This window comes from Mustela erminea, chromosome 2 (genome assembly GCF_009829155.1).
Source record: "Mustela erminea isolate mMusErm1 chromosome 2, mMusErm1.Pri, whole genome shotgun sequence".
NCBI lineage: Eukaryota > Metazoa > Chordata > Mammalia > Carnivora > Mustelidae > Mustela > Mustela erminea.
Window position 1 is genome coordinate 104,364,336 of NC_045615.1, and position 25,273 is coordinate 104,389,608.

Here is a 25,273-nt window from a genome sequence, read left to right on the forward strand (position 1 = left end):
AACAAATAGAAATGAAAAACTGAGTGTCACTTTCAAGCTTCATTTAAAATAATTATGCTGGCGAGGATGCGGAGAAAGGGGAACCCTCCTACACTGTTGGTGGGAATGAAAGCTGGTGCAGCCACTCTGGAAAACAGCATGGAGGTTCCTCAAAATGTTGAAAATAGAACTGCCCTATGACCCAACAATTGCACTATTGGGTATTTACGCTAAGGATACAAACGTAGTGATCCAAAGGGGCACATGCACCCGAATGTTTATAGCAGCAATGTCCACAATAGCCAAACTATGGAAAGAACCTAGATGTCCATCAACAGATGAATGGATCAAGAAGATGTGGTATATATACACAATGGAATACTATGCAGCCATCAAAAGAAATGAAATCTTGCCATTTGCGACAACATGGATGGAACTAGAGCGTATCATGCTTAGTGAAATAAGTCAAGCAGAGAAAGACAACTATCATATGATCTCCCTGATATGAGGAAGTGGTGATGCAACATGGGGGCTTAAGTGGGTAGGAGAAGAATCAATGAAACAAGATGGGATTGGGAGGGAGACAAACCATAAGTGACTCTTAATCTCACAAAACAAACTGAGGGTTGCTGGGGGGAGGGGGTTTGGGAGAAGGGGGTGGGATTATGGACGTTGGGGAGGGTATGTGCTTTGGTGAGTGCTGTGAAGTGTGTAAACCTGGTGATTCACAGACCTGTACCCCTGGGGATAAAAATATATGTTTATAAAAAATAAAAAAATTAATTAAAAAAAATAAAAATAAAATAATTATATTAAATGTAAATGGTCATATTCACATTTGATCTGGACTTGTATTGGCAAACTGGATAAAAACTCATGAATATGGCTTAACTATCTGTGTCTCCAAGAAACTCACTTCCAATATAATAATACAGGTAAGCTAAAGGTAAAATGATGAAAAAATACATTAATTTTCTAATTTTAATTAAGTTACAAATATTAATCAAAGGAAAGTAGGAGTGACTATAACTGATATCAGATGAAGAAGACTTCAGAGAAAAAAATTTCACAAAAAGGAACATATATGGTAAAAGGACCAGCCAACCAAGAAGATGTAATGATCTTAAATGTATATGGATCAAAAAACAGCTACGAAAAATGGAAACTGGAAATTGATGACTAAAGGGACAAATAGGCAAATCCACAGTTATAGTTGGAAACATCAATACCCCCTCTCAATAATTAATAGAACAACCATACAGAAAATCACCAAGGACATAGAAGAATTTGACATGCTATCAATTAAGAGGGTCTAATCAACATTTATAAAACACTGCACCCAACAGTAGCACAACATATATCAAGGTAGTCTACATATTGGGTGATAAAACAAACCTCAACAAATTCAAGACTTAAAATCCTATGTTATGTGTTCTCTGACCCATGTGGAACCATCTAGATATCACTAATAAAGATGACAGGAGAATCTTCCAAAACTTGAAAATTCAACAACACCTTTCTAAATAATTCATGATTTGGAGACGGTGTCTTAAGGGAAATTAACAAAATACATTGGATTGAACCAAAATGAAAATGTGATATACAAAATTTTATGGGATATAGCTAAAACAATGCTCAAATGGAAATTTATAGTCCTAGTTACATATATAAGAAAATAAAATCTCAAATCAATGATCTAGTTTCCACCTTAGGAAACTTGGAAAAAACATAAGAATAAAATAAACCCAAAGAAGCAGAAGGAAGGAAATAATATATAAGAACAAAAATCAATGAAATTGAAAACAGAAAAACTCTGGAGAAAATCAGTGAAATAAAGAACTGTTGCTTTTAAAAGATCAATAAAATTTATAAACTTTTAGAAATATTGACAAGGAGGGGCACCTGGTTGGCTCAGTCAGTTAAGCATCTGGATTTGGCTCAGGTCATGATCCCAGGCTTCTAGAACTGAGCCCCGTGTCAGGCTCTCTGCTCAGCATGGAGCCTGCTTCTGCCTCTCTCTCTGCTTCTTTCCCTTGCTTGCTTGCTCTCCTGCTGTTTCTCTCTCAAATAGATAAATAAAATCTTAAAAAAGAAAAAAAAAGAAATGTTGACAAAAAAAAAAAGAAGATAGAAATTACCACTATCATGAAAGAGAGGAGATATTACTATAGACCTTGACGATATCAAAATGATAATAAGGGGATACAGTGAGCAACTCTATTTATACATGGATTTGACAACATAGACAAAACAGACTAATACTTCAAAAAAAATACTACTATTCACCCAATATGAAAGAGATCATTTGAATTGTCCTCTCAGTAGTAAGGAAATCAAAGCAACGGATGTCTTCACTATATTGAATCTTCCGATGCATAAACAAAGTATATCTCTACATTTATTTAGATCACCTTCAATTTTTTTTCATTAGCAGTTTGTAGCTTTTAGCATACAAATCCTGTACATGTTTTCTTAGGTCTATACCTAAGAGTCCTTTTATTCTTTGTATTACTGCTGGTATATGGACTATAATTTTTTTTTGTTTGTGTTTTATGTGGGGAACTTGCTGAACACAATAGTTATCATAATTATAAGTTTTTCATAGCTTTGAATAAGATCATCCAAAATTTATATGTAAAGGGAAAGGAACTAGAATAGCCAAAGCAATTTTGAAGAAAAAAAAAGAACAAAATGTAAGAATCAGTTTACCCAATTGCAAGACTTAATATGGCTACAGTAATCAAGATGGTGTGGTATTGGGAGAAAGATAGACACAGAGACAAATGGAATAGAACAGAGAATCCGGAAATAGACCCACACAAATATGTCCCACTCATTTTTGACAAGGGTGCAAAAGGGAATCAATGGCAGAAAGACAGTATATTCAACAAAAGAGACTAGTGTAATTTAACATCCAGAGTCAATGAAAAAAGTGAAGTTTTACTTAATCTTACACTTCATGTAAATATTAACTTAAGATAGGTCATTGTCTAAATATAAAATGTAAAACTATAAAACTTTTAGAAAAAAAGTGGGTAAAATCTTCCATTCAAGATCTAGGCAAAGAGTTCTTAGATTTGACACCAAAAGCATAATTCATAAGAGAAAAAATGGATGAGTCAGACTTCATAAAAATGAAAACCTTTTGCTCTGTAATGGGCTGTTAAGAGGATAAAAGACAAACAATAGACTGGAAGGAAACATTTGCAAACCACATATCTGACAAAGAACTAATATCTAGACTATTTAAAGAGCTCTCAAAACTCAATGGGAAAAAATTCAATTAGTGAATGGGCTAAAGACATGAGCAGACATTTCACAGAAGAGCATACACAGATGGCAAATAAGCACATGAAAAGATGTTCCACATCATTAGCTATTAGAAAAATGCAAATTAAAACCTCAATGAGATATCAGTATGTAACCTACTAGAATGGCTGACATACAACAATGTGGGTGTACAAAGTTCCTATACCACTTATATTTCCACCAGCAATGTGTGAGTGATCCCATGTCTCCGTATCTTCACTGGGTCACTTAGGTACAAAGATATGAGGACTCTGGAGAACAGTTTTGCAGATTTTCAAAGCACTAATGTCTAACAGTTGGCTCTTTATCACCACCCTGGTCATTTATCCCAGAGAAATGAAAACATATGTTCACACAAAAATGTGTGCACAAATACAGGTTAGTGCTAAAAAAACAAAACCAAAAACAAACAAACAAAAAACCTGGAAAGAACACATAGGTTCTTCAAAGGGTGAATGATTAAATCATCTATGGTACATCCATATAATCAAATACCATTCAGCAATAAAAAGGAATGAATTTTTGATACACACACAACAACTCGGATGAATCTCCAGAGAATTCTGTTGAGTGGAAGTCAATTACAAAAGGTTATTTTTTGTATGATTTCATTTATTTAAGATTCTTAAAATGAGCAAATTTTAGAAATGGAAAACAAGTAAATGTTTATCCAAGATTGGGAAGATGGGAAGGATGTGTGGATACAGGAAGGGAAGATGGGGAGAGAGGGTGTGGCTATAAAAGTGCAACATGAGGGATCCTGGCAGTGATGGAGATGTTGCGTATCTTCTCTTTCAACGTTCATATCCTGATTGTGATACTGTACTATAGTTTTGCAAGATATTACCACTGGAGAAAAATGAATAACTGGCTCTCCAGAACTCGTTGTTTTATGTTTTATAACTACGTGAGATTCTATAATCTCAAATTTTAAAAGTTTAATTAAAGACTAACAAAAACACAGCGATATGGTCCTCTCCTCAGTAATATGGTCTACTTCTGGATTGTGTTTTGGAAGAGAGAGGTTGAAAACAGTACAGAAAGAATGTGGTGTGTGCAGATAAAACTTTCTACTCCCTATAGGGAAAGACAGATTGGGTGGGACATTGACATATTTGCTCAACATTCACTTTGTTCATGCACTCAATTTGTCTACTCATTTATATGATTATACATTCATTTACTTATAAACATATTCATTCCCTTGTTCATACTGTCTTTCATTCAAACAGTAATTAGTGAGACTAACTATTTATGAGGTATGGTATTAAGCATGAAGGGAATGGAGGAATAAACAGGACACAAGTTCTAAATTTAGGGATTTTACAGAAATTCATGTATACATTCCATCAACCAAGTATACTACCATCCCAACCAACCAGTCAACAAAACCATCAACCTTCCAATGTTGACAAAGTGCCTATTCTATCCCCAAGGTTTGCCAGATTGCTTGGCATAAAAATATAAATATGTTAATCTCGATTTTATAACTGCTCTTTGCCTATGTAAAGAAAGTATGTTTTCAGAGCTGGGTGTTGAATTATTAGCCTTCTGATAACCCAGGGCATAAGGTAGCTATGGCATGGAAAAGGAAAAAACCCTATACAAAACTCAGTTTTGTATAGGGTTGAGTAAAATCGTGCATTCAGCAGGATGGAATTTGATTACACCGGGTATAAAATGCAAACTCCTAAAGAGGGATCACTAATCTTTCACAACAGGACCTCAAACTCCCTTTCCCACCCCATCTCCTGCTAGCTCAGCTGGGCTCCTTATGTTTTTCAGGTTCTTTGCATGTGTTTCCTTCATGGGAATGCCCTTTCTCTCTTTGTGAACCTGATGCGCCACTGTTTTATAGCATTTGGTGGCTTTCCTGTTACTTCAGAGAGGGAGAATGAATGGCTGCTCATTTCCTTTTGTGTAGCACTAAAGTGTATGTGTTGTTCTGATTCTAATTGTACGCCAGCAGAGTGCATTAGGAGGCTCAGGAGTCTGACAGGAAGAGAAGGAATTCTACTTTTCCCCCACACATACTGTTTCAATGCAGGGAAGCTTGTTGACCTCTCAGTATCTCTTCCTCTTTATGACTTTATGGATGTAAATAGCATAATGTCTCAGAACTGAGATAAGGGTTGAGAGGAATAATACATGGAAAATGTTCAAAAAATTGTCTGGAATATGTATAGCACTATTATTGTATGAAGGGAAATCTTTTTTTTTTTTTCTTCATTTCTGTCCACTTTTTTTTTTTTTAATATTGGGGGCAGGGTCTATTTCTTGTTTCATTTTCGTACTCCCAGCTTTTGGAGTCTTGTACAATAATAATAATGTTGCTAATAATAATCATGTCTGCTATTCAATATATGACTTACTGGTACATAGTAGATAAATGTTTGCTGAAAAAGCTGGTTAGGAAATTAGTAAATTGCAGGACTTCTCGTGCCTCTTCCAGTTATATCACATTAATCTATGTTCACTGAACTTCTAGTGCTCTCTGAAGGGTCTGAGAACACTTTGAGGGCAAGAGAGAGAGGGAGGGAGCAGGGAAGGCAGGGTCGTTTTGGTTATTTTTGTGTGTAGAGGGGACGTGAATTTGCCTAGAAATTTCAGTGTATTTCATTTTGTGAGGTATTTCAGAATAGTGATACAAGGGGTTGAGGGATGCTTTCAGTAAAATTATTTCTTATTAGGAAAGGCAGTGTTTAAAGGTTTATATAGTATGTATATGAATTTTTTGCGTATGTCACATAGATGCCTCTCTCTTGCCTGCACTTCATTCAACCCATACTAGGCTCCTTCCTACTTCCTAAACATGACAAACATGGTCCCATCTTTGATCTCTCTTCTGGAATGCTCCTTTGCCAGATATCTGTGTGGATAACTTCCTCACCTCATCCTGCAAGTCTCTCTGCACATGTTACCCTCTTGGAGAGATCCATCCTGCCACCCTGTTTAATTCTAACACACACACTCTCCATTCTACCTCTTTTTCTACTTTTCTTATTCTTATGGCTCAAATCACCTCCTGAAATATATGCTTCACTTGACCATTATATTTGCAGTTTATTTTCTGTGCTCCAACCCCACCCATTGAAACATCAACCTCACTAGAACAGGAAACTTTATCTCTTCTGTTCACTGTCTTATGCCAAGTCCTTAGAATAGTGCCTGGCACACAGTAGATGCTGAATTTTGGGTGAATAAAAGAACTAATCAGAAGGGGCTTTGGGAAAGAAAGAGTTCCTATGATTAAGTGATGGATTTGCTTGGAGACATTCCAAGGCAGGAGCAGATGCAGCCCCAGGTTCATGTAACTCCATGATTTCTTTTCCAAGCCCCCAGCCCTTGTTTGGGAATGGAGACTTCCATTTTCCTGGTGACTCAGTAGACATCATGACCAGAACCCATGCTTCCCTTGGGGTGGGGGGATGGTGAGCTCAGTTATGGGAGATAAGAGAAAGCCCATTCAAATGTAATTGTCTGGGACTGAAAAATTCTTAAGACCCAAGAGGGTACTGGCAGGCAAACTATGTGTACTATTTTGGAGGCAAGTGTTGCTGGATCCCGGGGAAGAGGGTGCAGATAATACGCCTTTGGAGAAAGAGGTGAAGTGGTGAGAGGTCTGTGGGTGAAATCTAGGGTTCAGCCTAGGGGTGACAGAGTGCAAATGGGTGTGTCCCTCATGCTGTATCCATTGAGTTCACACCCTATTTCCCTTGTGATATGGAAGAGCCAGACAACCTAGAAAAGTGGCATAATTCTTTTCCAGATTTCTAAAACACCTTGGGCATAGAAAATGAATCCTTTAGCTAAAGATGTTTTTTGTTTAAGTCAGGGGTGACTGTGACCCATGGGGTGAGACTTTTTTTTTAATAAGATTGTTTAATACTAATGCCTTATGCAAGCCACATGATCTCCACTTTCTGTAGCTTTATTTATTTTTTTTAATTTAATTTTTTCAGTGTTCCAAGATTCATTGTTTATGCACCACACCCACTGCTCCAGGCAATCCATGCCCTCCTTAACACCCACCACCAGACTCACCTATCCCCCCACCCCCTCCCTTCAGTTTTGTTCTCAGAGTGCACAGCCTCTCATTGTTTTTACCCCCCTCCAATTTCCCTCAATTCACTTTTCCTTTCTTTCTCCTAATGTCCTCCATGTTATTCCTTATGCTCCACAAGTAAGTGAAATACCAGGCCTGGAATTCAAACAGGTTTAAATAATTTTAGGGTACATTTGCCTGGGCCCCAACTTTTATTTGATGCAGTGTGAATTCAAGGTAAAGATGGTCTCTTTATCTTGGTCTCAAGACAGTCTCTGAAATGGGAAGAAGAGGGTGCCCTCCTTCCTCTAGTCTCTGGCTTGATAGCGCCTGCAAAGACATCTGTACTTCTCCTCAATGATGAGGAATGACTACCCCCACAGATGGGTGCAGAAAGAGAAAGCTTTGGGGTGCCTGGGTGGCTCAGTGGGTTAAGCCGTTGCCTTCGGCTCAGGTCATGATCTCAGGGTCCTGGGATCGAGTCCCGCATCGGGCTCTCTGCTCGGCAGGGAGCCTGCTTCCCTCTCTCTCTCTCTCTCTGCCTGCCTCTCCATCTACTTGTGATTTCTCTCTGTCAAATAAATAAAATCTTTAAAAAAAAATTAAAAAAAAAAAAAAAAGAAAGAGAAAGCTTTACCCTTATTTGCCCCATTACTCCTATTTCCAGCTAAAGGACATTCTATGTAACATGTAGCAACTACAGTTTTTTAAATGAGAATTTTATTTTATTATTATTATTTTTTATTATGTTAGTTACCACATAGTACTTCATTAGTTTTTGATGTAGTGTTCCATGATTCATTGTTTGTGTATAATATCCAGTACTCATTGCAATACATGTCCTCCTTAATATCCATCACTGGGCTAACCCATCCCCCACCACCCTCACCCCAGAAACCCTCAGTTTCTTTCTTGGAGTCCATAGTCTCTCATGGTTCATCTTCTTTGAAAAAGAAGGGACCTACCAATTGGGATGCACTGAATAGATTAGGGTGTGCATTAGCTTCCTAGGGCTGCCATGGCAAAGTACCATAAACTGGGAGCTTAGAGCAATACAAATTTATTCTCATATACTTCTGGGGACCAGACGTTTGAAATCAAGATGCTGGCAATGCTGATTTCTTCTGAGGGGTAGAGGAGAAGGCCTGTTTTCTAGCATCTGGTGGTTTGCTGGTTATCTGTGCCATTCCCTGGTTTCTGCTATATCATCCTATGCATGCCTATGTCCAATTTTCTCCTTTTTTAAAGGACACCAGTCATATTGGAGTAGGGGCCCACCCTGCTTTAGTAGGACCTCATTCAAACTAGTTATACCCGCAAAGATCACATTTCCCAATGGGGTCACATTCTGAAATAATTGGGATTATGATTATAAATTTAGGGGAGACACTATTCAGCTTACATATGGTGTAATTAAGATTTCAACAATAAAATTATTAAAGATTAAAAACCAACAATATCTTGAACCTACTCATTTTATGCAGAAGAAAGTTGAAACCCAAAGATATTTCAGAGTATGGTGGAGGGGAAGGACATGCCCACTTCAGAATTTTAGCCCCCACTCTTATAAACCACATGACCTGGAATCTCTTATTGGGAGCTTTCTCCTCCACTTGAATATGACATTACCTGGCATTGTCTGGCAGAGATGATAAAAGTCAAATGGGACCATGGCCATAAAGATGATTTATTAACTCTAATGGACATATATGAGTAAAGGGGAATATTTTTAAGGTCCCAATGCAAGTGACAGGCCAACATACCATAGAAATCTGTGGAATATCACATTAAGTCTGGAGTTCTTTCCTTAGAGACACAGCACCTTGTCTGTGGAGGGCAAGGCAAAAGACTGAGACTTGTGTGAGCATGGATGGGGAATATGTTATGGCAATTGACTCATGCCATACAAGAATTAGAATTGACCAGGCTGGGTGATTCAATCCAACTTTAGGGAAACTCACAAAAACCAGGTGCCTTTACTCTTTTAAGAGATGAAATTCTGAGCAAAATAATGGCTTGTTTGTGAGCATAAGATTGTGAGGTCCAGGGAGAGTGGAAAATTCTGTGGCAGAACTCAGAGCCACTGAAAGATCATCTTATAAACAACCAACAGGGTAAAGTCACTGGGGTTTGCACCAAGACTTTTCACTCATTAGCTGTGTTAATGGTCAGAGCAGAGGCAGTCTGTTTAGTTAACTTCTTGACTCATAGTTCCTCTTTTGTTAAATGGAGATAAAGGTGTTGAGGCATAGTTAGTGGGAGGATAGCCAGGCTCAGCCATTCCAGAATAAGATCAGGCAGTACCTAATGGAATAAGCACGCATGCATCCCATGGGCCAGCCATGACATTCTTAGGAAAAGTCACACCAAGTTGTGATGGGACAGGCACAAGGATGATGCTGACTGAAATATTGTTTGTGGGGTCAGAGACGTGGAGATAGGTCATCCACTATGAGAAGAATGTATGAATAGAGTACTAAGGCAGCAGCCAGAAGACATGGACCGGAGCAGTGGCTCTCCAACTGTGGTTCATAAGCATCACCTGGGAATTTGTTAGAAACAGATACCCATCCCAGATCTAATGAATCAGAAAATCTGGGTGGGGCCTAGAAAACTCTTTTAACAAGACATCCTTGAAATTTTGATGTATGATTGAGGTCATGAACCACTGAAGTTGAGGTATCTTGGATCCATATTAAGTTAGTCTTCGGTCAGAAAGAAGAAAGGAAGGAAGGAAAGAATGGATGAATGAAGGAAGGAAGGAAGGAGGAAGGAAAGAAGGAAAAGAAAGAAAGAGAAAGAGGAGGGGGGAAGGAAGGAAGGAAGGAAGGGAAAGAAAGAAAAAAGAAAGAAAGGAAGGAAGGAGGAAGAAGGAAGGAAGGAGAAAGAAAGAAAGAGGGAGGAAGTAAGGGAAGTTTCTTGCTAGATGGAATTTATTCAAATTAAAAGCATACATATGCACAAAAATATTTGATGATAGAAACCCCCATTCTAATGAGTTTCCTCCATGAGAAGGGATTGAGTGATGAAGGGGGAAAAAAAAAAAAAAGCTTTGGAGCTTTAAACAAATGTTGGTGTTGTCCTATGATCTGAAGAGTGGGTTCCACTTGGTTTTCTGCACTTGAGATTCTGCACAGACACATAGGCAAGATGGGAAAGACACTGAGCATCTAACACAGCATTGATTAAACCCTTCCCTTGTGCCAGACACACTTCTCAGTGACATGTGTACCACTTCACTTCCTTCTCCAAGTAACCCCATGACACACCTCCTCATATCATGCCTTTTTCAGAAATGAGGCCACTAAACTAAGAAAGCTCAGGAAATGTGCCCCAGGTCATGTGGTTAGGAGCTTAAAGAAGCCTCTCAAATCCTTTCTGTCTTGGTGGGTTGAGCAACAACAGTTCTTGCCCCGCAGTGGATATTTGACAGTGTCTGAAGTTGTTTGGTTGCCATGAGTGCAGAAGGGCTTCTGGACTCTTGCTGACTAGGGGACAGGGACAGGTCCTACAAAAAAGAAAAAAAAAAATCTGACAATGCACAGAACAGACCTGCACAGCAGCTGTCCTGCCTTAAATGTCAATAGTGATGACATTAGGAAACACTGACATACCTCCCACACAAAATCTCTCTTCTCTCCTCCAAGTCAGTATTTGCAAAATTGTATTTTGAAGAATGTGTGCATACCACACATTTTGTATAATTGTATTCCATTTGTGCAGATGACCTTAATGTTGGTAAATAACCTGACCTAATGTCTAAATCAGCAAGATGTCCAGGTTCCACCTTGGTCACCAAGCACTTTTATCAACTAATGGCTCAGGTTTGCCCCTTATGATCTCCGGCCTGTGATGTGTCCTTTCTCATAATTTCAGCTTGTATTTGTGATATTATTCTCTATCATGTCCCAAACTATCCTAGTTTAACTACTGCATACAGTGATTCCTTATTCTGTGGAACCATTTTTTTTCCTTTTCTTTTTTCTTTCTTTCTTTCTTTTTTCTTTCGTTTTTTTTTTTTTTTTCTGCCATATGCTTCAACCCATATGCATATTATATAATGATTTCCTGACAGTACCTAACCATCATCAGTATCACATACTCAAATCTTTGGATCATTGCTAAGAAAGAATGGTTTCTCCCTCTTCTGAATTTGTCTAGTTGTTTCTCATTTGGCACTTTGTAACTTTGAATATAGGTGTCTTTGAGGCTTCTTGATACTATAAGCTCTTTGAAGTCACATCTGAATTGCATTTTCCTGGTGCCATGGTTTATGCTTGATGTTCATTAAAACTTGAACTACGAGAACATTATTACATGTTTTGAAAAAGGTAATTTATATACAATTGCCTCTCCCCTGTCCCCCTTTTCCTTCATAATATTTACTTGACCACATCTCATTCAATGTTTAATGTATAATTCTGGCAAGTAGGAAAGATTAGATAAATAAGTCATGAAAGATGCATATTGAAAATTTCCCAGAAGTTTATATATGCATTCTCAGGCCGATATTTTTGCTGCCATTTGCTTCTCAAAAAGAAATGGATTTGAAATATAAACATTTATTCCTATGACTCAAACCTCTAATTTTATCCAAGTTAACCCACAGGGTGCTGATCAGCACACAGTGAGTTGAAGAGCAGAAGTCAACAGATACAGCCAGTGAGTGTACTGGCAGTGGCTGTGTGACCCTAACTATGCCTCCTCACTATGAGTATTTCTGGGCATCCTCCTGCTAGTGAAAGGTTTACATCCAGCAACTCCAGCTCTCCTTTTTCTAACAAGTGCCATCAGTGCACCACTGAACAGACACCACGAACATGTCCCTTCCACACCATGGTGCTCCCGCAGTTTTTCCCATTTCACTAAATGATACCACCATCCCCTCAGAAGCTGTACTCGGAAATCTGAGTGATTTTACAACTACTCTGTTTTCCTCATTTTCGGTATTAATCTGTTAACAAGTATTACTGATAATGCAATGTCCAAAATATATCTTAAAATCTGCCATTCCTCTCTTCCTGATCCCATTTAATTCAGCCTCCAGTTAGCTCTTGTTGGATGATCATAATGATCTTGAACAAGGGTTGGGCGTTTTTCATCTTGCATTTGAATATATGTCTGGCTGACTCCAAACTTTCCCTTTTCTCAAAGGGGACTTTCAGACACAAATAAAGCATTTCCTGGTCTCTAGGTTTAGAAATAGGACCACTACCTATCTTCCGGAAGATCTGAGGAACAGCCTTAATGCCAACAAACAACTTACAATCTTACATGCCTTTCATGCCTTACATGAACTGCAAATCTAAAACCCCCAAGAAGGTTTTCCTAAATTCCTGGTTTTCTTTGATTGTGATTACCTCAAATTCTCAAGTCTTGTACATGTTCAATCGTTTCAGTTTATGAATTATTTTGCCATCCAAGCCATACTGTAGTATCAATACAAGCATGAAATGTAGCCTTTCCTTTAATTTATAATCATGTGCTCACACATAGGATCTTGTGCATGGTTAAGGAGGAAGAGAAGAGCCAAGGGTAACTTCCAATGAAATACCAGACATCCTTTTTCTTAAACTTTCTCTGGCCACCCAACCACAGGGGATTTCTCACTGGTGAGTTCACAGCCTCTAGTCCTCCAATCTCATGCAATCAGGCTACCCTTTCCTGCTCTCTCAAGCAGGGGGTTTAGCCACATCCTTTGTGCCTTAGCTCCTGCTAACACTCAGACCTCAGGAGGCGTTCCTTTTAACTTCAAAGAGCTTATCAGTGTTACACCAAAAGAAGATAATTTCTTCCTAAGAAGAATTCTCATTCATGTGTTAAAATAATAAATTGTTATTCTCCCTTAAAAGGGCATGAAGATTACAACTCAAGTTAAATATTTGTAATATTTCAAGTTTGTTATGACCCTCCAGTTATTTATTAAGAATTTCTTATGAGCTTGGCATCGTTTTGTTGCCAGGGGCATTGCATTAGTGTGCAGAACCCAGCAAGAGTTCTGCTCTTATATAGAGTCTACATACTTAATAGTGTCATTCACTGTTAATGTGTAATTACAAAGCAAGAAGACTTTGCAAGAAAGGAATTTGAACCTATGAAGTCATGGCACATGAAAATCTGACCTAGGCTAGTGATCAGGGAAGGCAGCCACAGGAAGCGAGGATGGAGATGATTTTGAAGCAATGGTTTGCTACTAAAGGTTTAACAACCAGCTCTGTGGGGGAGTGGGCAAGGGGATAAGCCCTGATACGTAGCATCTGGCAGTTTCCATGGTGTGTATGTTCTCTCTATGTTTGGCTCCAGGCTATCAGTGTCACAGGTCTGAATGTGGAGTGTATAGCATAGTAATTGTATAGTATAGTATAGTATAGTACAGTGTAGTATAGACAAGTATAGTAACCACCATTATACAGCATTTCTATCACAGAGAAATGACCTTATGAGTATAGATACTGTGTAATATCACTTATATATAAAGTGGAATCTAAAAAGATACATTCCATAGAAACAGAGCTTTGAATGGTGGTTGCCAGGGGCTGGGGGTGGGGTGGACGAAATGGGGAGATGTTGGTCAAGGGGTACAATAGTCCAGTTACACGATGAGTAAGTTCAGTAGATATCATGTATAGCATGGTGATTATAGTTAATAATACATGGTATTATAATTAATAATATATATATATATCAAGTTTTTCATAATATTATAAATATTTTGTGTTGTAAATATATATTTGTAATATATAGGTAAATATATATTTCTATATATACATAATGCATGTGTGTGTATATATATACACATATGTATATGTGTGTATATGTATGTATGTGTGTATACACATACACAAGCATACTGAAAGTTACTGAAAGAGTAGATCTGAGGTGTTCTCTCTGCAAGAAAGAAATGGTAATTATGTGATATGATGGAGATACTAGGTAAGACTATGGTGGTAATAATTTTGCAATATACAAACATGCATCAAATTGGCACATGTACACTTTGAACATACATAAGGTTATATGTCAATTTTTATCTCAATGAACTTGGAAAACAAAAAACATGGTGAGTAGGGCAATGTACTAAAATAGTCAGGAAGTTATACATTTTGAGTATTTATTGCCTTTGTTTTAATATAATTTATGTCATTTAAAAATAAAATCTGTGGTTAACAACCAGCACATAACGTTTTTGAAAATTTAACAGTCAGCCCTGTGAGCTGATGTGAGCTGTATCCAGCAGCACACTGACAGAATGGGTTTAACTGGGCATGGGAGCCACACAGAGGTAGCAGTAGGTGCAGAGCCCCTGTAATGAAAGGGACCTTAGCCAGGTCTTTAAGGCTATTTGCTCTTCATCTGGATAACAAGGGAAGCCCCTGCAGGGTATAAGCAGAGATGAAATGATCAGATTGTACTTGGGACAATCTGATTGGGCCTGTTGCAGAGAAGGGGCATTCCTGTTGTCACTGAGTAGTTTTGGTTGAATTTGGGTAAAAGCACAGGGAGAGGATTCAGGCTCTGGATGGAGACTATCCTTCTCAACTCTGAAATTTCATGATAATGAAAGAAAGACTGAAGTTTTCGAGGACAGATAGAAGAGGCTCTCAAGATTCTATCTTGCGTATTTTAAGTAGGTACATAACTATGCCAGCAACTTGAGGCCAGGAAAAAAAAAAGGCTTATCTTTAAAATAAATAGCCACAGGAAGCGAAGTGAGTCAGGTGTTTTCTCTTTCTCTCTCCCTCTTCATGGGTTCCTATTTTTGAAACATCACTTCCTCGAAGTGTCAGACAATTATATCTGCTAATATATTTTTGCCAACACGATGCTAAAAAGGATGATGTGAGTTATTTATGCTATTCCTTCTTGGCGGGAGTGAATAGGACAGTAAATGCTGTGATGTTTCATTTTAGGCAATTCCTTGTGCTGGAGATTTCAGAGAGCACAATCCAAGAGGAGGAAAACTGATGAAGAGCCTCAAGTAGGAGGGAAAATAGTCTGCCAAAGACTTCTCTATTTGTGACTGTCGCTACAGCATTGTCTTCTCTGGCCCCCTCAACCCTCTGAGGGTTGGCCACAGCTTCCTGACTCCATAGCTGCCTCCCTCTCAGGGTCTCTGCCAGTGTCTGCTCTAATCTCTCCCATGGCAGGAGCCCTGAAGCTAGCACAGTCCTCTGTCTGTCCAACCACCCTGTGCTACATCCCCACCCTTTGGGCCCCTGCCAGCCGGACACTCCTGACAGCAGTCCCCCTTCTCCCCTTCACTGTCTACTCAGAGTCAGACCCCACCAGTCCTGGCTGGGGTTAGCCTTAAGAAAAATGTCTTTGAAGACAGTCAAATTCCTGCTTCATTATGTATTAATTATGTGATACTGGATAGACTAAGGAACCTCTCTGGGTCTCAGTTTTCCTAGCTATAAAATGGGGATAAGAGTACTCCCCATTGTTTTCCAGGTTAGGTACTGAGGAAATGTGTGTATCAAACCCTTAATTTACTTACTCATTCTGAGTACCCGCTATGTACCAGGTACAATGTCTTACAAGTTCTTTTGCCGAGGTCATGATTCATAGGACCTATTTACCCAATACCTGTTATATTTTGTTCAGAGGTGCTTTTATAACTTTTCAGAGAATTTTAGCTTTGTGTTGCTGTGGAGCTAAGTGCTAGAGATCCACAGAGAGTGAATAGTGAGGTCCCTGGCCCCACAGAGCTGACATTCTTACATGACTACCATACGTCCACATCATTCTAAATAGTTGGTTCTGGAAACATGTTATCAATGCTTATTTCCTTAAAGTGCATTTTAAAAGTTAGTCTATGGTTTTTACTACTGGCCCTTTAGATCAGCATACTCTTTCACTTTCTTTTAGGAGTGCTAATAAGGAAAGGCGACAGGCACAATAAGCACCTACCAAGCACCTACACGACAGTGGGATCTTATTTCCCCTCTGCAACAGCCTTGTGAAGAGACATCCTTCACCTAGTGTTGTAATTGAGTTAGCCAGATATCACAGAAATTAAGAAACCTACCCCCAGTTCCAGATCTTGAACCTACCTGACACCAAAGCCTGACTGCTTTGCTACATGAAATGCTATCAGTCTACTGGTAATCTAACAGTTCCACCATTCTGGTTTTGAGCCAACACTGATCACCTCTCAGAACATTATAGCAGAAGCAGTGGCATTAAAGCATCAGGTGAAGGAATCCTGACATCCCTCAACCCAATCTTTGCCTCTTTATTCAGGTCTCCTTTTAAGGAGACTGGTCTGTTGACAATTTTGTCCTTTTCATAGTTGAAGGAAGCTTAATAAAAGAAAAGTTTAATGGACTCACCATTGAAAACACAACAATTCAGCAAGAAACATGGGCAGATGACTTGCAACTGCATTCACCACGCATCTTCTATGTTATGGTCAAATCCCAGCTGCTATAATAGACAGAACCATCAGATTTTCTTCACTGTCAAAATGTTTTGTGTCTGTGCTTGTTCAGAAAAGTCATTCCCTTCTGTATCCCCTGTAAGGATCTTGATCTGTAAATATCTTGGTCTGCTTAATGGGTGTAGTGACCAAGGAGAAGCAAATCAAGCTGAAGTCCCTGCTAGCTACTCATAAACACAGGAAGTTGCCAGCAGACCTTGGAGTCTGCTGGCTCTGGGGCAAAGCAGGTGAGCAGAATGAAGGTGGAACCACAGCCTGACCCACACCTGCTGTTGACATCAAATAGTTGCATGTTTCCATGGTGCTCTTTTCTTATTTTCATAAATGCTAAGCTTAGGGAACTCAAATCTCTCTCACCCTGCCTCCCCTAACCAGGAATCTTCCTTCCTAGAGTGAAGGTAGCAAATATTTATTTTTCTTGCTTTATTTGTCAGCATTCTATAAGATCTGGATGCTGATATTTGTTATGTACATTTCAAATATCTTCTCTCAGGATGTTTGTTCTCATGGAATCTTTTGGTGAACACAGGTTCCTCTTCAATTTCATATTGATTAGAGCAATACTTTACAAAGGGTTCTGAGACCCGAGGGCTGGCTCAGTAGGAGAGAGCACCCTGATCTGTTAAAGATGGTTGAGAACTGATGAAGGCCCCCGGAGCTGTCATTTTATAGTCATGAAATAAGTTATCTCAGGAGTCAAATGGATTTTGATTCAGGTTTCTACCAATGCACCCAGTGGATGGAACTCTGGAGACAAGTGAATGGAGTGATAGAAATTAACGAAAAGGTCAGAGATTATATCAGCTATCAGTAGATAGTAGAAAAACACACATATTCTCTCTCTTTCTTTCAAGGGCCAGGTATATTTCTCCCTCATCAAGGATGTGATATAAGCTCTAGATTTGAAGAGGAATGGGCTAAGTAGATAAGAGAATATCTCAAGAAATGTAAATGGGGAGTGGGTTGAACAGAATATTTGCTTGGGGAAGTCCACACAGTTTCATGGCCCTGGGCATCACAGGAGTAGCAGATGATGGTAAGAGAAGAGGCTGGAGAGGTTGCTGGGGTTCATGTCATCATGGACACACTCTGTGTATTAAGAGGTTCAGACATTATTATGCAGGTTGTGGGGTGTCAGATCCTGATCCTCTCTGATAGCATCAGGGTCAAAGTGTGTAAGATAATAAAAATAAAGCTTGAGAGAAAGAATAATAAGAACATGAGGCCAGGAAGTGCTTAGAATTTAGTAGGTGGAGGGGTAGTAGCATCACCTGGGTCTTCTACCAAGGAGCTGGGCTTTAGCTTCATGTTTGGCTTTAGCAGAAGCTTCTATCTGAGAATAGAGAAGAAAGTTTGGAAGAGAAATGTTGGGATTTAGTTTCTGAAATATTGAGGATGATGAAAGAAATGGGTAATTAATGGAGCCTTAGGCCCAAGGATTGGAATAGCAATCCAGTTATCAATCTTGATATTCAGAAAGAGAAAAAGAGGCTAGGGCCTGGGGCCAGTACTGAGCCATCACGTGAGCAATTGGCCTTAGGGATGACAAGGACACTCTATTTCCAGAACTGAAGCAGCAGGTCAGCAAAGCTGACCACAGCAAAGCTGATCTGACACTCAGAACTTTTGGCTAATGTGTTGCCTACAGCCTTGGCTGAACAAAAGGACATAGTCTGCACTACTCAGAAGCCTGGCTTTCAGTCTGTGCCGGCCCTTTGTCTCTACAGAATCTTGAACAAAGCTTGTCCTCCATTAGGGGTTAAGCAGTCTTGACATGGCAAATGAGGTTAGTGTAGAGCCTGGTGAGCAAAGACAAGGGAACAGTCTTCCTACAGGCAGGTTGGGAACTCAGAGTTATCAAGTTGGTCCAACCTGCTTCCTGTCTCCCTTCTCCCAGCCACAACTGACCCAGGAAGGAGGGATTGAAGCAGTTCCAGAACCACTCCTAGTCTCACCCATCTTGTGATCCAGACTCTGTTCTAGTTTTGATTAACTGAGAGTCCATCCCACATTCTCAGTCTATACCTCAGTTCTCTGGGGAAGAGCTCAGGTATTGCCCAGCTGAATGACTTGAGCACCTACTTCCTTATGTGCAAAACATAGGGAATAATCCCAGCTTCATGGAATTGTTAAGAGGTCTCCTTATGAGTGTTGGTGAAATGGACATATTACACACTGAACATCTTTGCTAAGTGCGCCACAGATGTGATGGTCTCTACGACAGCCTTGATGGTGATCATGGGTTATGATCGCCACGGTGCTCTCTGAGTCATCCTTGCTGGTCTTACTGGCACACTTGTTCCAGGGAGAGAAAAGCAGGTGTGTGGGTTGGTGCAGGAGCAAGGTACCTGTAAAAGGAAGGGTATAAGGCAGAAGCGGAAAAGAAATCCAGTCAGGGAGAAAGAACCAATAGTCAAATTAGGTTGATTTTAATTTAAATATTCAATGGCTCCTTTGTGGTTTGAGGAAAAAAAGTAATTATATAATTATTATGCAAAAAAGAATATGCAAACAGTATGCTATAAAGGAAATATCAGAGAGGCTTTAGACATTCCAGTAACCCATGGGATTAATATCACTTCATGGCATATGAGAGCTACTGTGTCTTATGTAGTGGGAATTGAAGTTTCCCTTTGCCTTCCTCCCAGGGCTGTGTTCCTTTGTCTTTCTCTTTGTCTCTGCATAGCTCTTTAACACACTGTGTATTAAATTTTACTCTAATTTCTGCTCATCTGTCTTGCCTATCAGACAATAAACTTTTGTGTACATTTCTTCATTAACTGGCACAAGTTGGCAATGTGACTCTGCATTTGTGAAAAGGAATAAAAGTCAGCTGCAGGGAAACCTCCCCAACACAAGATTTATAAGCAGTTCTCAAAGGACATGCATGAAAATGTAGTTTCTTTGAAAAGGGGTGAACAGAAAGGAGTCAAACAAACGGCGATTTTGTGTAGCAAACAGAGATCTGCAATGCATCATCAATAGTATTGGTTGGATGAATAAGAAAACCTTCTCACCGACAATGTAGATGCAGGAGTGAGTGAGATCCCTCCAGGAATAATGGAGGAACGGATATACCAGACTGCCCAAGGCTAAGTTATTGAGCCACTATTTTTAAAACTGTCTTTGTAAAGAAGCTTGAATGAAAGCAAAGAGGTTGTGCAATTAGAATGTATTTTTCTTTTGTGTTCTTATCTGCTTCTCCCACAAGCTATTTTTGGTAAGTTTGCATTAACTTTCTAGCAAAATGCCAATTAAAGCAACTTTAATAGGATGTGTTTAAAAGACCAGATCCGAAGAAGAGAATGTGTTAGATCTGCACGTCAGTGTGGAAACCAGATTCCTAATCCTACTTGGATAATAACTGAAATTCTCTGTTGTTTTCACCTTGGAGAGCAATATAATCAATGGAAAAACAAACTCTCCAAGTGGTGATCGAGAATGCACACATCCAGGGCTACGATGAGTTTTTCCCGTTTAGCTTTCTTTTTTTTTCTTTCTCCCAGATTCTCGCTTAAGTGTAACTTGTTTTTCAGATAGTGTCAAATGACACCCCAGCACTCGTATTTATAATATAAACTGACTATACACTCAAGTCTGTATTGGCAATGGGAATGTTTTACATGACATCAGCGCTCACCTCTTTCTGGGGAGATGAATTAAAGCACACCACAGTATTTACATTTGGATTGCAGGTGTTCTGGGCAGGGTTCCAATTACATTCATGACATTTGTTGAAAAACAACTTCAAAGCAGAATCAGAGATTTAACTTAGTCCTGTACACACCTTTCCTGACTGACCAGGTTCTGACTTCTGTCTTTTATCTCCACATTTTGGTACATTCTGTTCTCCGCCTACGGTTTCTCCTCCCTTCCTTGACTGTTTAATGCCTGTCCATCCACTCGGTCTCCCTAGGCCTCACCCCTCTGCATCCCCACAGAACCTGTGCTAACCCTTTTCTTTGTGTTTATCCCATGCAATTGTCACTATAATCACTCATCAGTCTCTCTCCACAAACACTGCAGGCTAAGGGTGGGGCTTTATTGACTATGATGTCCCTGTTAATATAATAGGAGCACAGACTATGCCACATGTACCATGTACATCTATAAAATGAAGAAAGTTGAAAAATGGATAGATATCCACCTACATATATAGTTTATAGACAGATATGCTTAGTAGATGATGGGTGGGTAATAGAGTTCAGAGGAGGTCACGCAGGGATGCAAAGCTAGTGTTCTCTTATTGCTTTCATTCTTCATGACCTTCCCTTTCAGTTCTTTGGGAAATTCTAAGGGACCATTTCTTTTATTGATATTGAGTTAGCCTATTTCCTTCTCTACACCTTGCCTAAAAAGGTAGAAAGTAAACAAATTTTTTTGAAATCAGTATCTGCTTTTGCTAAGTCACCTACCACTGGTTTAGTTTCCTTTTGAAGGAGTATAAGAGAACAGTGTTTTTGCCGATTGTATCTGATGAGTCTGGTATCAAGTATTCAGTCCATAGGAGTCAATCCACTCTACAAAAAGGGGAATGAAGAAGAGATGCATCTTCAGGAATCATCTGTTGTCACAGGAGGGCTAGAATGAGTGGCTGCCCCCTTGTCTTGATGTCTCTTCTGCTAAATGGAATCAAACTGATGGATGAAAAAGGTTGTCAAGAAGTTCTCTGACGTCACGTTCCTGGTTTTTATGTGGTATTATTAATGTGATCAACTCATGACTCTTATGTCTGACTTCCATGGAGAAATTTGGGGTAGCTGTATTTGATAGGAAAAAATCACCAGCCCACAAAATTGAACACCACACCCAGAGGCAGAAGGATGTCATGTTTTCTTCAGGAGTGAAATGTGGGCTTTTGATGGAGAGTTAACATGCAAAATCGGACCTTTCTTCTTATGGTAGCTCCAAGTAATCAGATCTAGAACTCACAGTTGGGCAGTTAAAAAAATCCTAGGTTGGGAGAGGAGTACCTGAGGTTAGTGTAGCTGCAGGTTTACCATGTGTGGTTGGCCAGATCATTTTTAGCCCCTGGGAAATGAAGAATAAGGACTAAATCTTCATTGAATTTCTTTCTGAGTAATTATTTGGAGGTTTATAAGGATCTTACATAGGGAACTATATATTTAAAATGTCTAATCTCAAAACTTTGAATTTATGACATTATTATTATTATTATTATTATTTTGGTCCATCACTAAGACTGGATAGAAGAATGCAAGTCCCACATTTTTCTATGTCTCTCTGGTTTTTCAATGCATCCACTTTTTCTCCTCACTTCTAAACACAGGTTCTCAATTTATATGTGATAGAGAATATGTTATTTCATCCATTATGAACAATTTCTTAGGAATTGCTGGGAGTTGTTCATAAAGCTTGGGTTAAGTAACTTGGCTGTAAGTATTTATACTAGTATATGGTGATATCAAAAAGGGACTCTAAAATATTAATGAAAGTAGTCCCAGACTTCACCTTTCTTAACTGTGTGACCATAGCTAAGTTATCTACCATCTCCTGGTCTCAGGTTCCAAATATTTAAAATTGAAATGCTCCAGATTGCTTGAATTCTTATAAAGATTCAATAAGATAATACCGGGAAAACATACATCAGAGAAATGCCTGGAAATGCCTCACATATAGGAAATTCTCAGAAGACATCTGCTATCATTAAAATAAAAGTGTCTGGAATGCATCTCAACTGTCCAAGGATCACTGCTGGTGATATCTTTGCTAGATATGTTAGAGTTTCTTTGATTTCCAGTATCTCATCTAATTAGATATACTTCAAAAAATCTGAAAATCATTGGTGCTCATGTTATACATAGAAAAGGAGGATATGTGAGATGGAGACTATGAACGCTGTATCATGTATTTGGTATAGTGTCCTCCTCCAAACCTTTGATTGCTACAGGGTCAAAGCCCAAATTTTTTAGCATGCAACCAAGACACCCTTAATCTACTTTTTCCAGTTTCATCAATTCTCACTGCTTCTCTACATAAGCATTTATCTTAAGATGATTTCTCCTCCAGAATTCCTGGGTACCTGTTCATTTCTCTTCGATCCAAAAGCATTGAACTAGAACGGTCTTTATCAAACAAAATACCTATTTATTGCTCCTCTGAGTCAGATGGGAAGCCATTGGAAGTCTAGAGCAGAAGAAAAGCCAAAGCCACTGTGATGGTCTATAAAACTCTAAAGAACCTGGCCCCAGTTACCTGTTGGGTCTCACCCTCTACTTCTTCACCCACTCTACTCTAGTCATACTGGCCTCCTGAATTTCTTCAAACTCAGTAAGAATACTCTGCATTTGGCCTTTGAATTTCCTGTTTCTCTTTCCTGGAAATGCCTTATCCTTAGCTTTCCATGTGACTCCCTCTTCTTTCTTTCCTCTCAGAGAGGCCGTTTCCTTCACTTACTGTATAAAACAGCAACACCTCTCTTGCACCTTTTATACTCTTAAACTCTTTTTTCTTAATAGCATATTTCATCATTAAATAAGCCTTATTTATTTTGAATTCATTTATTGTATAATGTCCAGGAGCATGGACTGCATCTTATCTGATGTTCATTGCCCAGAATAGTGCACTGGACACTATTAACCATCATCTCTGAATGGTTGGAATCCCAGCTGCCTCTATAGTGTTGACCATAATTCCCCCTTGCTTAGGGTTTCCTGCCTTTGTCTTTAAACTTGGCTCCTATTTATACAGCCAACTCAAATCTACCATCTCTTCAAGTCCTTCAATAAACATCCCAGCCAGTGTTAGTCATCTACTTCTCTAAATCACTAGGGGAATAAAGAATATTTACCTGTTGGTGGTCATCTGGGGTCTTGTATGTGTAGTAGTGCATTAAGTTAAGTGACTATGTTCTGGAGTCAGATTGCCTGGGATCCTGGCTCAGCCATTGATGAGTTAGGTGACCTTGTGCAAGATAGTCTGCCCACCTGTGTGACATTCCCTCACCTGTGGTAAACGACAAATCCAGTATCCACCTCATGAGTTTGCTGCAGGGATTAAATGAGTATGTAGTATGTACTTGGTCAATGCTGGCATTTATTTTTATCACCTAAACAAATTGTGTCCTGGTTAGTTCAAAAGCTCCGTTCTTTGTATGCCCCATGACATATGGCAGAGTCTTCCACACAGCAGGTGCTCAATAACTCTGTTGACTTTCGGTAAAATTATTTCCCAGAAGAAATGTCAGAAGAAATGCTTGGAAAAATTATGCCAAAGCAGTTATGATTATAAAGCTGTTTGGGGACTCAGAAAAGGTAAAGACTCTTTCTTTTGAGACTCTCAAAGGAAAGTTCCCTTGCATACTCATTTGGAAAACATTTTCGAAGCATCCGCTATGGGCCAGACATTGTGTTGGATGCTTAAGGATGCAGTGATGCAAAGGGCAGGCTTCTTTTTCTTTTGTGGGGTTTGTGGGGGCAAGTCTATAAGTTGGTAGCTATAACCTATGTGGGCAGTGCTGAAGGGGAGATGTATGCAGTGTTGCAGTGGCTCAGGGGTCACTTATGGATGGGGAAGAACAGGAAAGCTACTTTTTCAGGTTGACTCAGGTAGCCTACATTTCTATTTCTGTGTGCTGCACAAGTGATTTTGAAAACGAGAATGGTGTTAAAATTGAAAATGGAATAAAGTCCCTGGGGAGCAAAAGCAGAAGTAGTCTGGGAAAAATACACTGAAACTGTGTAAAACAAGAAGCATAGATTGAACAAAAATCGTTGATTTCTTTAGTTTTCACTATAATCTAAAAACATTGTCCTGAGGACAACACGTTGAATAAGACTTAGGATTTTTCTCCTTTGTCTGACACATTGTTAATGAAGAAAAGCATTTCTATACTCAATTCTCCCTTATTACAAGAATGTAAAGATAGCATAAAATTGTAGGTAGCTGGCAGAGCCATACAGAGCAAGGCATCTTCTTGCCCCAGAGTCCTCAGTCATGCTGCTGTGCTTACCTGTCTGTTCCTACCTATCATTTAGATTTCTATCTCCTCTGATGAAGTCTTTCAGAGACAAAAGCACAATTAAAGTAATTTTCTGATAAATAGAGCGTTAAAACTTAATTCTAACTGATACTTTTAGGAGACAAAAGAAGAAGTCACCCCCTTTTACTAGTGAATTCACCAGATTGCAATGTCAATTTCCTGTTTACCATGGAACATATATGGCTGGTGTGCCCACCATAAACTTAAACTGATATAAGACCAATATACAAAAATTCAATTATATTTCCATACACTGGAAGTGAATACTTTGAAAATGAAATGAAGAAAATAATTCTAATTATATAGTGCCAAAAAAATTAAAATATTTAGGCACCTGGATTGCTCAGTTGGCTAAATGTCCACCTTCAGCTCTGCTCATGATCCTGGGATCCTGGAACTGAACCCTACGTCAGGCTCCCTGCATGGTGGGGAGTCTGCTTCTCCCTCTCCTTCTGCCCCTCCCCCCACTCATGATCTTTCTCATAAGTAAATAAAATCT

General features: G+C 39.1%; 1 long non-coding RNA gene across 1 annotated transcript; it reads right to left on the reverse strand.

Annotated features, from left to right (window-relative positions):
• Nucleotides 1–10,702: 10,702 nt before the first annotated feature.
• LOC116583628 lies at nt 10,703–23,671 on the reverse strand. The gene is made up of 3 exons (XR_004282811.1): nt 23,584–23,671; nt 16,666–16,759; nt 10,703–10,841 (listed from the first exon to the last, which is right to left on the reverse strand). It is a non-coding gene; the product is annotated as an uncharacterized LOC116583628 (long non-coding RNA).
• Nucleotides 23,672–25,273: the final 1,602 nt, after the last annotated feature.